At 57.4% G+C, this 12,882-nt stretch overlaps 1 pseudogene; it reads left to right on the top strand.

The window, feature by feature from the left end:
- LOC142422134 (proteasome subunit beta type-6 pseudogene) lies at positions 1-11,514 on the top strand (annotated as a pseudogene).
- Positions 11,515-12,882: the final 1,368 nt, after the last annotated feature.

Here is a 12,882-nt window from a genome sequence, read left to right as displayed (position 1 = left end):
GCGCGCACGCCACGGCCGTGTCCACGCTTGAAGCCGGGCGCAAGGGTGTCGGTTTCGACGCAGCCCGGGGCGGCGGGAGGCTCCGGGAGCCGCCCCGACAGCATGGAGCAAAGCCCGAGAGGAGAGGGGGGTTAGAGAAAGGAGGTATTGTGTGTGTGCCTGGGGGAGTGGGGATGGCTGTTGGGAAAATAAATAAATAAATGTCCGGGTCTGCGGAAAGGGGGGAGGGCGGCTCCTAGCACCCTGGAATCTCCACGGGAAACATTCCCAAACCCGAGTGGTCAATACCTCCCCGCCTTTCCATTTCCCTCCACTAAACGGAGCCCACCCTTTACCCATTCATCCCTCCCACCTCCATCATCATCCTCCTCCTCTGAAATCTGGAATGTTTTTCATTTCAGTAGAGCTGGAGAAATATATAAATACATGTGGGGAATCTCGGGCGTGCGGATGGGGAATACAAACTGGCTTGTGCGGTGGAAAAAAAACAAAAGCCTATTTTTATAAATGTTTAATGTTTTCACCCCTGCATGCTCCGCGCCGCCGTAATTGTGACGGCGGGGTATGTGTGCCATAAATCATTTAGTTGCTAATAAAAATTCTGCCTGTTGGCCCTGGATTTGCCAACGGCGTTTGCATTTTTCAAGGCGAGTCAAGCCTGCATTTCATTACAGCCCTGGTTAGGGAGCTGGAGTGGCCCCCTCCCCTAGAGCCTCCCACCCCCACGTCGGCGCTTTTGTGGCCCCGGCCCCCTGGAGCTACCCTCAGGCACACCCCTTCGCTCCCACCACCAGGCTTGGGGGGGGGGGCGGCTCTGGGGGCGCGGGCCAGGCACGCCCGGCCCTGCCACGGCGGTATAGGGGCTCGGCGCGGGCGTGCCCCAGCGCAGGGCGGCCCCTTTGCCCCTGGTCTTTGCCCGACCATAAAGCCACCGCTCCCTCGGCTGGCCCGCGCCCGGCCTCTCCCGCTGCTGCTGGGGAAACAGCGGCTGGGAGCCATCTTGGGGCGGGGGACGGCTCCCCAGCAGAGCGGTAGGGGATCCAGGCCATGAATGGGGGGCTTTGAGTTCTGAGCGGCCCCTCTCCCTACTCCTTCGAGCCACTACGAAAGGCAAAGGGCAAGACCCGGTGCGGTGCGGTCCCCGAAGCCGCGGCAGCACACGGCTCCCCTAAGTCCATCCGCCATCTTCTCTCTTCCCTTCCCTTCCCCCCCCCTTACCCACTCATACTTCTGTTTACCCAGCGGGATCGGTGGCCAAAAAGGAGTATGTTGACGCAGTGAGTGTGTGTGTGTGTGTGTGTGTGTGCATGTGTTTTGTACTGACTAGGCGGAAAGTCGGCTGGAGGCGCAGAGTGGGGGCGGGGACCTCCTGGCAGTCCCAAACCACAGATCCCCAGCAGGCGCCCCCCTAGGCCACCGCCCCCCCTCACCCCCCCCTGTTTCGGGTCCCTGGACCGGTCGGGCTGAGAAAATTTGGCCTCTGTTTTATAGCCAATTTTGCGCCCCTGCAGCCTTTGTCCCCACAGGACTGGCCGGGCGAACCGGGGAGAGGGGGGATGAGATCGCACTCCTACGTCCTCGCAATCCCGTCGAAGATGCAGCTGCGCCCAGTATTTCCCAGGACACGCGTGGTGCATGGACACTGGCCCCTAAATCCTCACTCACCCCAAAACAAGTCGGCATCCTTTCAGTGCAAGCACACACAAACACACCACCATCCCTACCCCCGTGGGGGCTGAAATCCCCGTTCTCTGCTGGCAGCTCTCAGAAGCCGGCCTCAGAGGATCGGAAGGACGGAGATCGCTGGCTCTGCGGCGCGAGGCCCTGACCAGAGCTAAGCACCGGGCTGGGCCTAACGACCCGGGTGCCTCTAAAACCTGGAGCTCGCGCTCCTCGGGTTCCCACTGCCCAGCCGCGGAGAGCCGAGGCTTGCCAGCCAGGCCGAGAGCAGCCACGCCCGCCCGCCAGGCAGGCAGTTTTAGGAGCGCAGCGCCAGCGCCCGTAGCGCTGCACGCGGGGGACGGGGCGCGCCGTGGCCAGGGTGTGGGTAGCAGCGCCAGGCTGGCGCCGGCAGATCCCAGGCTCCTCCCGCGCCGTGCCGGCCCCGCTCCGGGCCTCTTCCTCCAGCGGCGGTCGGCTTTCCCACCCCACGGTCGGACTCGGCGAGGCCGGAGCTGCGCTGGGTGCGCAGGGGTCCGGCTCTGGCCATAAATCTCAGCGCGGGGCCTCTGCTGCTGCTCTCAAGCCGCCGCTCCAGGCTAGCCTGCCTTCCCGGTCGCTGCGGACTCACTGCGCAGGGAACGAGCGCGTCCTGGACCTCCAGAGAGAGCCCGCCCTGCTCAGCGCCGCCGCCATCCACCCGATGTCGCCGCATCCAGAAGCTGCTCGTGGTCACTAGACCAGTCTGGGGTGGGGACGCTCGGACCGGACCGATAGCGCCACAATGGGCGCTTGGCCGCCCGCTCCAGCCCACCTCTGGCGCCGCCGCACCCCGAAAGGTCAGAGTGGCTTCCTGGAGCTCCCACCGCAGGTACCCCTTTCGCAGTGCCTTCTCTAATCCCGAGTCCCTACACCCGTTTAGTCCTCAGAGCCCCACTCCGCGGCGGCGCACGATGCGGGGAGGGGACTTTCTTTGCTCTACTGAGCAGGCCGACTCGCCTATCGCTACTCCTCACATGGGGGGGGGGGGGCTCTTCGCAGCCCAGGTCTGTCCGTCCGTCGGTCCGCCCGTCGCCTCCCGTTTTGCCAGAAATAGCCGAGCCGATGGGAAAGCAGTAATCGGCGACATGGCGGAGGGAGCCAGGCAGGGAGAGAGGTCTTTGTACTAGAAAACGTACCGCGGGGGAGAAAGGGAGGGGGAGGGTCGTCGGAGAGCTTGCATTTGCACCAAGAACCTGTAATGTCGCCGGCACCACTTGGCCAGAGGGGCGAGGAAGGGGTCCCATCCTCATGCCCTTCACCGCGCAGGCCGTGCACAGTCCGGAGACAAGCAGGGTCTTCCCGTGGGGCCCCGGGTGGGGACAGCGAGGCTCACTGCCCCCTGGGGTTTCTCCCGAGGGCCTCAAGGGCAAAATCAAAGGACGGTCGATGGCCAGTGCAGGGCAGACGCTTGTTCCCCCTAGGAAGCCTCGCCCCGCGCTCCGGAGGATTTCGCCAGGAGCTGCAAGCCCCTCCTAGAATTTCAAGAAGCACTTTTGGAGGGGTCCCGGGGCTCCCGGCCCGGCCCTTAGGAATTTGGGAGGGCAGGCTAACCGTGGCCGGGCGCTGGGCCGCCTGCCCGCGGAGCCTCCCCTTCATCCGGCCCCCGCGCCCCCGGAAGCGCCTCGGAAAACAAAGCGCTGCGGTTGGAAACCAAGGTTAAAACCCACCGCGAGCCATGTTCCTCCCCGGAATCTGAGCGCGCTCCTGTTCCGCCAAACAAACCGCCGATAAACCGGCTCGAGGACGCCTGTGCCGCGTTCCGGTGACCTTGGGGGAGCCGCTTTCCTGCCAAGCAAGAGTGGGAGTGGGGAGGCCTTATGCCCCCCCCCTCCGGAGAGGGGTGGGAGAAAGAAGGAGCCGCCAAGGGCGTTTGGTGGGTATTTACCGGGGTCCTCTGGCACCTGAAGGGGCAGGAGTTAGGGAGTTGAGATGCGGTAGACTGATTAAATGTGGGTCCCTGGTGCCAGATTGTGGAGATCAATGATTGTGGGAGACTGGTTGCTTTTCGGCGGGTTGTATTTGGGGAAGGCGGCCGGGTCTAGGCTCTTCAGTAGTGCTAGCTGTCCCTGTTTGTTAAGAGTGGGAGTGTGTCTCAGGTTCATGGATGTCTCCTTGAGGGAGACCAAAGGAGGGTTTTGCTGCATGTATACACGTGCAGGGGGGGTAGAGGTGCCCCCTCTGTGGGGAATTCAGGCCCCCGGAGGGGTGCTGCCTGGACTTTCCTAGGAACCCTCCTCTGCCCCCAGGCTTTTCATCAGGCCGCCCTCATTCAGCACCCAGCTGGGGCAGGCCTGGGCCCGCTCTCTCACTAGCTCGGGTTTGGGACACATTCCTCCTCCCTGCCCCCAGCCACTACCACCAGGGTGGCCTCCAAAAGGGGGCTATCCCTCTTGCCTCCCTTAGGGACCCTCCCAGTTTTCAGTCTGCAAATGCCTTTAGCACTCCCCCATCCCCGCCCCAGGCTGAGGCAGGCTCCGCAGCCTCTGTCACACCCAGGTCACCGAGGGCAGAGGGGAGCTAGCTAGGCTCACACAGCTGAAGAGTCAGTCTGCTCCATCCACCCACCTGGCGGGAGCCCCACAGCTGCACCCGTTTTCTGCCCTTCCTCATCAACCCACCCCAGCCAGCGCCCAGCCCACCAGAGTTCAGCGAGAGTCCTGGGGTGTTGCCCTCGTAATGGGTGGGAGGCAGCAGCGGAGGGGGGTGAGGGTGGCGGTCGGAGCAGTGGGCAGGAATCCAGAGAGCCTTTGATATCACGGAGCCTGGCACAGCTTCACACCCAGGAAATACCTGGAGAGTCCACTGGTTTCCCAGTACCTTTGGGTTACACATACCACACACACACACACTCTCTTCCTCTCCTTCCTCCTTGCACTCCTGTGCTCCCCTGGGAGACCCCAGTGGTAGTGACCTTCCCAAGGTCACCCAGCCCTATTGCAGCCACCAAGCCAGAGCTGAGCTTAGCCCAGCTCTCTCCCACCTCCTTGTGCAGGCACAGGGGCTGCCCCGCTCCTGCCGGTGGGGGCATCTGAAGCCGACCTCCTTGGGAGCAGCACTCAAAGACTCCCACTGGCTCCAGGGAACACGCACTCCACACCTCCCTCCCTGTTTTTAAATCCTTCTTTGGTATTTTCTTTCAAGCAGAAAATAAAAACATTTCCCATGACTCTGGCTTTGGCTTTGAGAGCACCCCTTCTCCTTTCCTCCCTGCCTCCGCCACACCCCCTCTGCCATCTGAGTCAGCATTTTAAAATCAAGAGCAAGCCCACCAAGATCAAGCCTGACAGCTCCCCCCACTCCTCCCTTCTCTGCACTTTCCCTTCCTGTCTGGTTCTGTCTGTCTGCAGCCCTAGAGATGAGTAAAAGATCTCCCCCCCCCACCCCGGGAGTCATTCCAGAACCTTCTCCGATCACTCCTGGGAAGACCTGCTCACTCACCAGGTCCCCTCTGAAAGTCTGACCCTCCTCACCTGTGCTGCACATGGTGGACTGCATCCCAGACTCACCTTCCCAAATATAGCACACACACACACCCCACACACACATCAATAAAATGCATTTGCATAGGGAACTAATGGGTGATGTGGTTTGGGAAACCTCACCAGGGTGAGTGTGTGTGCTTTGTTCAATAACAACATGAGTGTTTACCTGGGCCAGGCCACTGCCCATCTATCTGTCCGTGTGTCTTCCTGTCATGAATTGCGTGGCTGAGCGGCTGGAAGCTATTTCAAGCACCAGCAGGGCCACCCATGGAACAGATTTCAGACTGAGGCCCGGTCATCACCTGGAAATCCCCACCACCCACCATGTGGCCTCAGCTTCCAAGCAACCCTGTCCTTACTGCAGCTGGTACCCTCCTCTTTCTCCCTTGGAGCGGCTGTTGGGCTTGAAAAGTTGACCTTGCCCTAAGTTCCAAAAACAAAACCTTGCTGTTGCTAATAAGTTGGTTCTGGCCCATAGCAACCCTACAGGGAAGGGTAGAACTGCCCCTGTGGGCTTCTGAGACTTTTCAGTTTTGAGGGGAATAGAAAGCCTCCCCGTTCTCCCATGGAGCTACTGGTAGGGTACAACTGCTGACCTTGCAGTTAGCAGCCCAACTCATAACCACTACGCCACCAGGGCAGCAGGTGAGAGCTTTGTAGGTCACACCAGCGTTGTCAACGGCCTCCTTGCACCATGAGACCCTTGATTGATCTGCATGCCTTCAAAAGTACCAACAATTGTGCGCGGCTGGCGCAGAACCAGGTGGTGATCCGTTCCGCTGCGGGGCTGCCATGAGTCAGAGCCACGCCAATAGCTACCACACGGTTGTCAGAAAACGTGGGTACACAGGACAGCAACTCCCCGCCCAGAGCTGTCAGGGTTCACGGAGCTGGCGTCACAGTCCACCAGAGCAAGGCTGTGCTGCCCTGCCGAAAGTCCCCCACACCTCACATGCACATTTCTGCTCACCTACACACCGTCTCCTCCGTCTGGGTGCCCCTCCAGGGCGGGTGGCCTCCATTTGGCAGCGTGGCACCCCAAATCATTTAGCTCTCATGGTTGTCTGCCCCAATTGAGGCCAAGGAAGGAAAAGGAAGAAAATTACTCTGAATTTTCTCTGCTGGAGCCCGGGAAGTCACATGTCACTGATGCTCATAGCCATTGGCCAGACCTAGTCATGTGGTCCCACCCAGCTGGAAGGTATTGGGAAGTGGTGTCTTCCAGGTGTCCGTCAGTCCGGGAAGGCATGGAGACCTAGCCAGAGACTGGTGAATGAGACCAAACCCTACTCCTGCCATCAGGTTGGCTCTGTCTCATAGCAACCCTACGGGACGGAGCGAAACTGCCCCTGTGGATTGACAGGAGTTGACAGCCCCCGTCTTTCTCCCAAGGACTGACAACCGCAGGTTTTGAACTGTGGACCGAGGGCTCCTTGACGATAAAAGCACTCCCGCACAGTGGGGTGTGACATGATTAGTTCACCTAGGCACTTTTCTGAATGGGTTGATGTATGCAGCTGCTACCCAAAAGGCTGCAGCTCTGAATCCCCCCAGACAGCCCCCTCTGGAATCCCCCTTTGGACAGACAGCCTGCTGATCTCCAGAGCCCTGTTTACTCTGATGCACATGGAGGTGCTCTGAGTCCACGCAGACCTGGCCATAGCTCATTTGGTTGTGCTGACCAAGAACAGATACCCGCTTGTTTTCAGTGGTAGACAAGGAGACTGGCCTCTCTCCTCTGCCCTTGCCACTGTTGAGCACAGCCAAGGAGGACTGGGGGCCCCAGGAGCTACAGGGGGGAAAGCAGGCAGACCAGGACTCCATCCTGATCAGGAAAGAGATGTTGATACCCAGCTGCCGTATTAAAGCGTAATAGGTGTATTGGGTCCCATAACACAGTTGTCCATGAGCTTAAGGTACAGCTGGATCCAGGATATCCCTCTATGCTTTCCATCTTACTCCCTTCTCTGGAAGCATGTGTATTTCCCTCCGTAGGGAGTGAGGCAGCCAGGGGTCGCATGGATTTGCAGTGAACAACGGGGCTTCTCCACTGGGGGGTTGGGGAGAGCTGGGCAAGTAGTGGGACTCTTCTCAACCCACTGCTGAGAGCAGACCCCCTGAGACCGGGCAATGACTGAGGAACCCTGCCCATGGCACTTGTATTGGTGACTGACAACCTCATCTTTCTGCCGGGGGTGGGAGGGGGGGTTAGGGGGGACGGAGAGTGCCTGGAGGGCTGGAGCCTCTCACTGAGCTTAATCCACTCCTGCCCCTTCTCAAACCCATCATCCTCCGCCTCCCCCCTCCTCATCTCCCTTCTCTGCCCCCCCCCCCGCTCTTCTTTGTTTCATTGTGCCCCCACATTTGTATTTATTTGTGTGTGTGTGTGTGTCAGTGTGAGAAACTTGGGTGAAAGTTAACAGTAAATTGGGTTTTGTTTCAACAATTTGCACACACTTTGACTTGTGACATTAATGGGCATTCCCACAGTGCCACAGCCCTCTGTCCAACTCCTCCCTGTGTCGCCCATTCCCTCGGGTCTGGCCTGCCCCTTCCCACCCGCTTGAATGTCTCCCTGCCCTTCGATCTCAGCTGCTTGGTTGTTCAGTGAGCATCTCCATAGGGTCAGAGATAGGGAGCTGGAGAGCCAATTCAAAAAGGAGCCCTGGGACAGACAGAAGAGCTTCCTGCTTGGCTGCTAGTGGAAAGGTATCCTCCGGCCAACAAGCCAATTCTGACTCACAGTGACCCCATAGGACAGGGAAACTAACTCTCTACGGGAGTAGCAAGCTTCACCTTTCTCCCTTGAAGCTTTTAGTGGTTTCAAACTGCTGACCTTGTAGTTAACAGCTTAATGCCTAACCACTACCCGACCAGGTGGTTCCAACCCACTGGGCAGGATACTTGGCAGTCTGATCCCTGAAGACCCCAGCCTTGGAAACCCCACAGGGTCACCACAAATCGGGCTGTCACAATCCAGGCATCTTTCTGAGTTCTCTGACAACGGGCTCTGGAGCCCTTTGTTCCGGAAAAACGGTCCTTGTGCAACTGATCCGCCCAGTGCCACGGGCTGTGTGATTTCCTGCCAGCTGCTTCCACGGGCATCGGTGGTGGATCCGAATCAAAAGATCCCGGGCAACCCCGGTCTTCTCTCCACTTCTCATGGTGTCCCTTGCTGGCCCAGCTCTGCGGAGGCCTGTTTTCTCTGAGTAGAGGCTGCACCAATGGGCTCATCCAAACACGCCCAGGACGACAGGTGCGCCGGGGAGCCCCTGCAGGTTCCATCGCAGATGACTGCCCTAAAGCAAATGTCCTATCAAGCTAGTCACACACCTTTTCTGGCAGAGACGCCACGCTTCCCCAGACGGGTGGCATCGCTGTGACAAGATCCACAGGTTGAACCCCCAGACGCTCCACAGGCAGCGTTCTCGAGTAAAGTAGTGCAGTGTCAGACCCACCGCAGGGCAGGTCGACCCTGTCCTATAAGGTCGCCATGAGCCGGATTCGCCACTCGATGGCAAGGAGAGCGAGGGTCTGCTTGTGAAGCCTGCACTAGCTCTCTCTCGGGGAATGTTTGAAAGATGGTGGGACTGGCCAACACGGGACACTGGGACATGAGCACGCGCTGCTGAAAAAACGGTGCCCATAGGCTTGCTGGGCATAGGGGAGCCACAAACCTTCCATCTGTAAGACATCAAACAGTATCTGGGAAGCCTAATAAAACCAGGTATGGCTCGCGATATGAGAATGACCAGGCAGCCTTTTGTTCCATTATGCGTGCGGTCTCTGTGCATCAGAATTGACTCCAGTGGACAGTGAGGCGACCAGAAGAGCTGGCGTGGTGTGTGTGGGACAGGGAGAGAGCCGCGAGGAGGACAGGCAGGGCCTCTGAGCTCTACGTCTGTGACCAGTCCCCTTCCCTCAGCACAGGCTGCGGTGGCGTGGACTGCCCAGCGCAGCACCTCTAACCCCGAGAATGCAGCTCAGATGGTTTTCGGTGTCTCTCATGTCCCTCACACCTGCATGCACACCTGTCGGCGTGTCTGTTGAACGCACAGGAATGATTCACTGCCGGTTTCAGTTCCGAGGGAAGGAATGTAGAAAACCACAGACTCGTCACTGGAACGTGTCAAAAGGATGAGGGGAACACGGGAGCCACAGAGACCAGAGCTAGAGGTGGCCCTACTGCCGCTACTGACCCCTCCAATCAGGGCGTTCTAGATGGTGGGGGTGAGGGGGGAAGGAATGTTGACTAAAATAAAAAAACCAGACTGACTGGTCTGATCAGGAGTGGTGGACCCTCAAGGCTGTGACCCTTGGGCATTGTTGAAAGCAGGACCCAAGCCCATTCCCTGCAGCACCTTGTAGTCAAACAATAGCCACGCCAATACAGTGAACAATCGCCCTGAGGAACATACCCTCCAACCAGTCAACCGGGGACCAAAACAAAACTCAGGAGGGAGAGGGCGGTGGGAAAGATGGACAGAGGGACACAAGGGACCAGGAAAGAAGTGGGAAGCGTGCATTTGCACTGAGGGAATTGCTACCAATGATTTGAAACAAAATGTACTTAGATGGTTGAATGACCCGGACACACCTGCTCTTGAGAATGGGCCGGAGTCTCCTCCCCTTGCATCTGGCCCATAGAATGTAGCAGGAGGGACTCTACCTCCTCTGGGCCAAACCTTAAACAACTGCTTCTGGCCAGGTCAGCCAATTGGCCTGTGACTAGTTTTGACTGTGGTGCTTCTGTTGGACCTCCCGTGCATGGTTCGTGTCCTGTATGTAGCGCACGGGGACTTAGAAGCTTGCATGTGGCCGCCCAGAGCGCAACAATGTGTCTCCATCCACCTGGAGCAGCAGAGAGGAGTGTCAGGAACAGAAGAGGGGGTGTGTGGCCTCCGTGAGCAATTGTCTCCTTTGCCACGAGATCAGAAGACTAGATGGTGTCCCACTACTGGGGGTGCTCTCATCAAAGATTCTAATGAAGAACCCTGATCAAAAGGGGGATAATGTACAACAGAATTTCTAAATCTCATAGGTTCCAGACTTTCTGGAGACTGAGGGATCACAGCCTCACCTGGAGCTATTGTCTCCGGGAATCTTTAAACCTGAAACAAACTATCTCCTGAAGTCATCTTAAAGAAAAATTTTTCTTTATCCCATAGGATCTTCCAGAAGGAACTGAAAAACCACAAATTCTAAAAGAACGCGAACACTCCATGACGTCATCTCTGAACCAAATAGCCAGTTAGTCTCCTTAGAGAAGAAGGCCCGCTCGCGGGAAGGGTTGGATCCTTCGAGAACTGTCTGGGACCAGTCTGAAAGAGCAATAGAGGAGCAGAGGAGAAAGATGGCGGCATCTGTGGTAGCTGCTCCAGAATTGGGACTTGCACCGGCCTGGGGGGCCGCAGGCCCTCCCCCCCGATTGGGGAAGCCGAGAAGTCTCCACAGGGACCACTATATGGCTGTGCAGTGTGACGGGGGCGTGGTTCTGGGCGCCGGCTCCAGAACCACCACTGGGTCCTACATCGAGAATTGAGTGACTGACAAGCTGACCCCAATTCATGATCGAATATTCTGCTCCTGTTACCCAGGCTGTAGCTGATGCCGTCACTTAGCAGCTAGGCTTCCACAGCATGGAGCTCAATGGGCCTCCACTGGTACACATGGCAGCCAGCCTCTTTAAGGAGATGTGTTACCGATACCGGGAAGACCTGATGGCAGGAATCATCATCGCAGGCGGGGATCCCCAAGAAGGAGGGCAGGTGTACTCAGTGCCCATGGGGGGTATGATGGTGCGGCAGTCCTTTGCCATTGGAGGCTCCGGGAGCTCCTATATCTATGGCTATGTCGATGCCACCAAAAGGAGGGCATGACCAAAGTGGAATGCCTGCAATTCACTGCCAATGCGCTTGCTCTGGCCATGGAGCGGATGGCTCCAGTGGAGGGGTGATCCTCCTGGCAGCCATTGCAGAATCGGGGGTAGAGCGACAGGTTCTCTTGGGAGACCAGATCCCCAAATTCACTATTGCCACCTTACCACCCCCATGAAGCCTGCAATTATGGAATATAAGAGACCCGTGCCCCCCTAACCCCCAACGACTTGGAATTCAGTAAAGTTAGACAGAAAAAAAAAAAGCAATAGATGAGAAGGTCAGAGGGCAGGGGCGTGCACGCTCCCAGTGGTGCAGTCACTGGGGAAAGGCTGTGGAGAGCGTGGTCTTTCCTGAAGAACGGCACCCCCCAGTGACAGGACAATGTCCCTGAAATGAACTGCTGAAATGGTGGCGTCACACACTCTCCACATTAATTAAAAAATAAGAACAAACCTTCTGCTTTGTTTATTTGTTTGCTTGTTTGTATCTTGGGATGCTCACTCACGGACCCCAGCCACCGTGCTGTGAGTCGGCAGCTCAGGTAACAGCCCACCTCAACTCCCCAGCATGACTCCTCCATCGGCTCCATCACCATGGCGGGCAGGAGTGAGCTGGCCCTGCCCAGCTCCATCCAGATCAGATCGCAAATGCAGGAGGAAAGCAAGTGAGATGGGTGGAGTGGGGTGGGTGGTTAGACCAAACTCGCTCCCCTTGAGTATCGCTGGTCACATTCTTCATAGCACCTGAAGCACAGGCTCTCTAAGGTGTGCTGTCCCCGCCCTGCCCCTCACTTTCTCCTCTGGTTGAAAGTCATTGTTGGCCATTTGCTCTCCTGTCTCCAAAGCCAAATGCCCTGTCACCACCACCACCACCACCACCAATTCCACAGAACAGGGTAGAGCTGCCCCTGTGGGTTTCCAAGGCTCTTGCTCTTCACAGGAGTGGAGAACCTCATCTTTCTCCCTAGGAGCGGCTGCTGGGTTCAAACTGCTGACCTTGCAGTGAGCAGCCCAATGTGGAACCACCAGGCTCCTTCGGACATCCTCGTTCTTTTTTTTTTTTTTTAAGAGCAGTATTCGCTGGTGACAGTCTATTCTGTGAGCTAACCTATTATTTAGAGACAAGGTGACCTCAGGGGTGAGTTTCGGTTCAAGATCTTAAGATTCCCTCCGGGCGGTGGTCAGAGATTCCTTCTGTCTTAACCAGTCCAGTGGGTCAGGTTTTGTCTGTTTGTTCAAGGAATTTGAGGTTCTGTTCCACATAGCTCTTTCTTCCTGCCAGCCAGTAAGAATCCACCTGAGGTGGGCCTCAGACCCCTGAGGCAGCTGGGAGGGGCACAGCCCTCACAGGTGTGAGAGACCGCACTGAGGGCGTGGAGGGGTGGGAGCCAGCCGCGGGCTTTCCTATTCCAGAATGTTCCAGCCAGTCCTGTGGTAACTGGACACTTTCCTGACTGAGGGACTCAGCACAGCCCCTCAGATCTGCTCAGGTTCTTCTCCACAGCCACTGTGGCCTCTGTCATCTGTACCTGTGAATCCTGAATGACTGTCCCCAAGGACATCTCTTCTCCCTGCTGGCAACCCAGGGCTGTCACACAGGCTCTGTGCCTCACACCACATACACACCACACAGACACACACACATACACACCACATACACATACATCACACATACACACATGACACACAGACACACACCACACATACCATACATCACACAACACACACACATACATCACACACAAACACCACACACACACATACACACCACACAAACATACACATATACACACACCACACACACATCACACACAAACACAT

This window comes from Tenrec ecaudatus, chromosome 12 (assembly GCF_050624435.1).
Source record: "Tenrec ecaudatus isolate mTenEca1 chromosome 12, mTenEca1.hap1, whole genome shotgun sequence".
Lineage (NCBI taxonomy): Eukaryota > Metazoa > Chordata > Mammalia > Afrosoricida > Tenrecidae > Tenrec > Tenrec ecaudatus.
The sequence above is the reverse complement of the archived record's forward strand: the minus strand, read 5'-3'. Positions and strand labels throughout refer to the sequence as shown.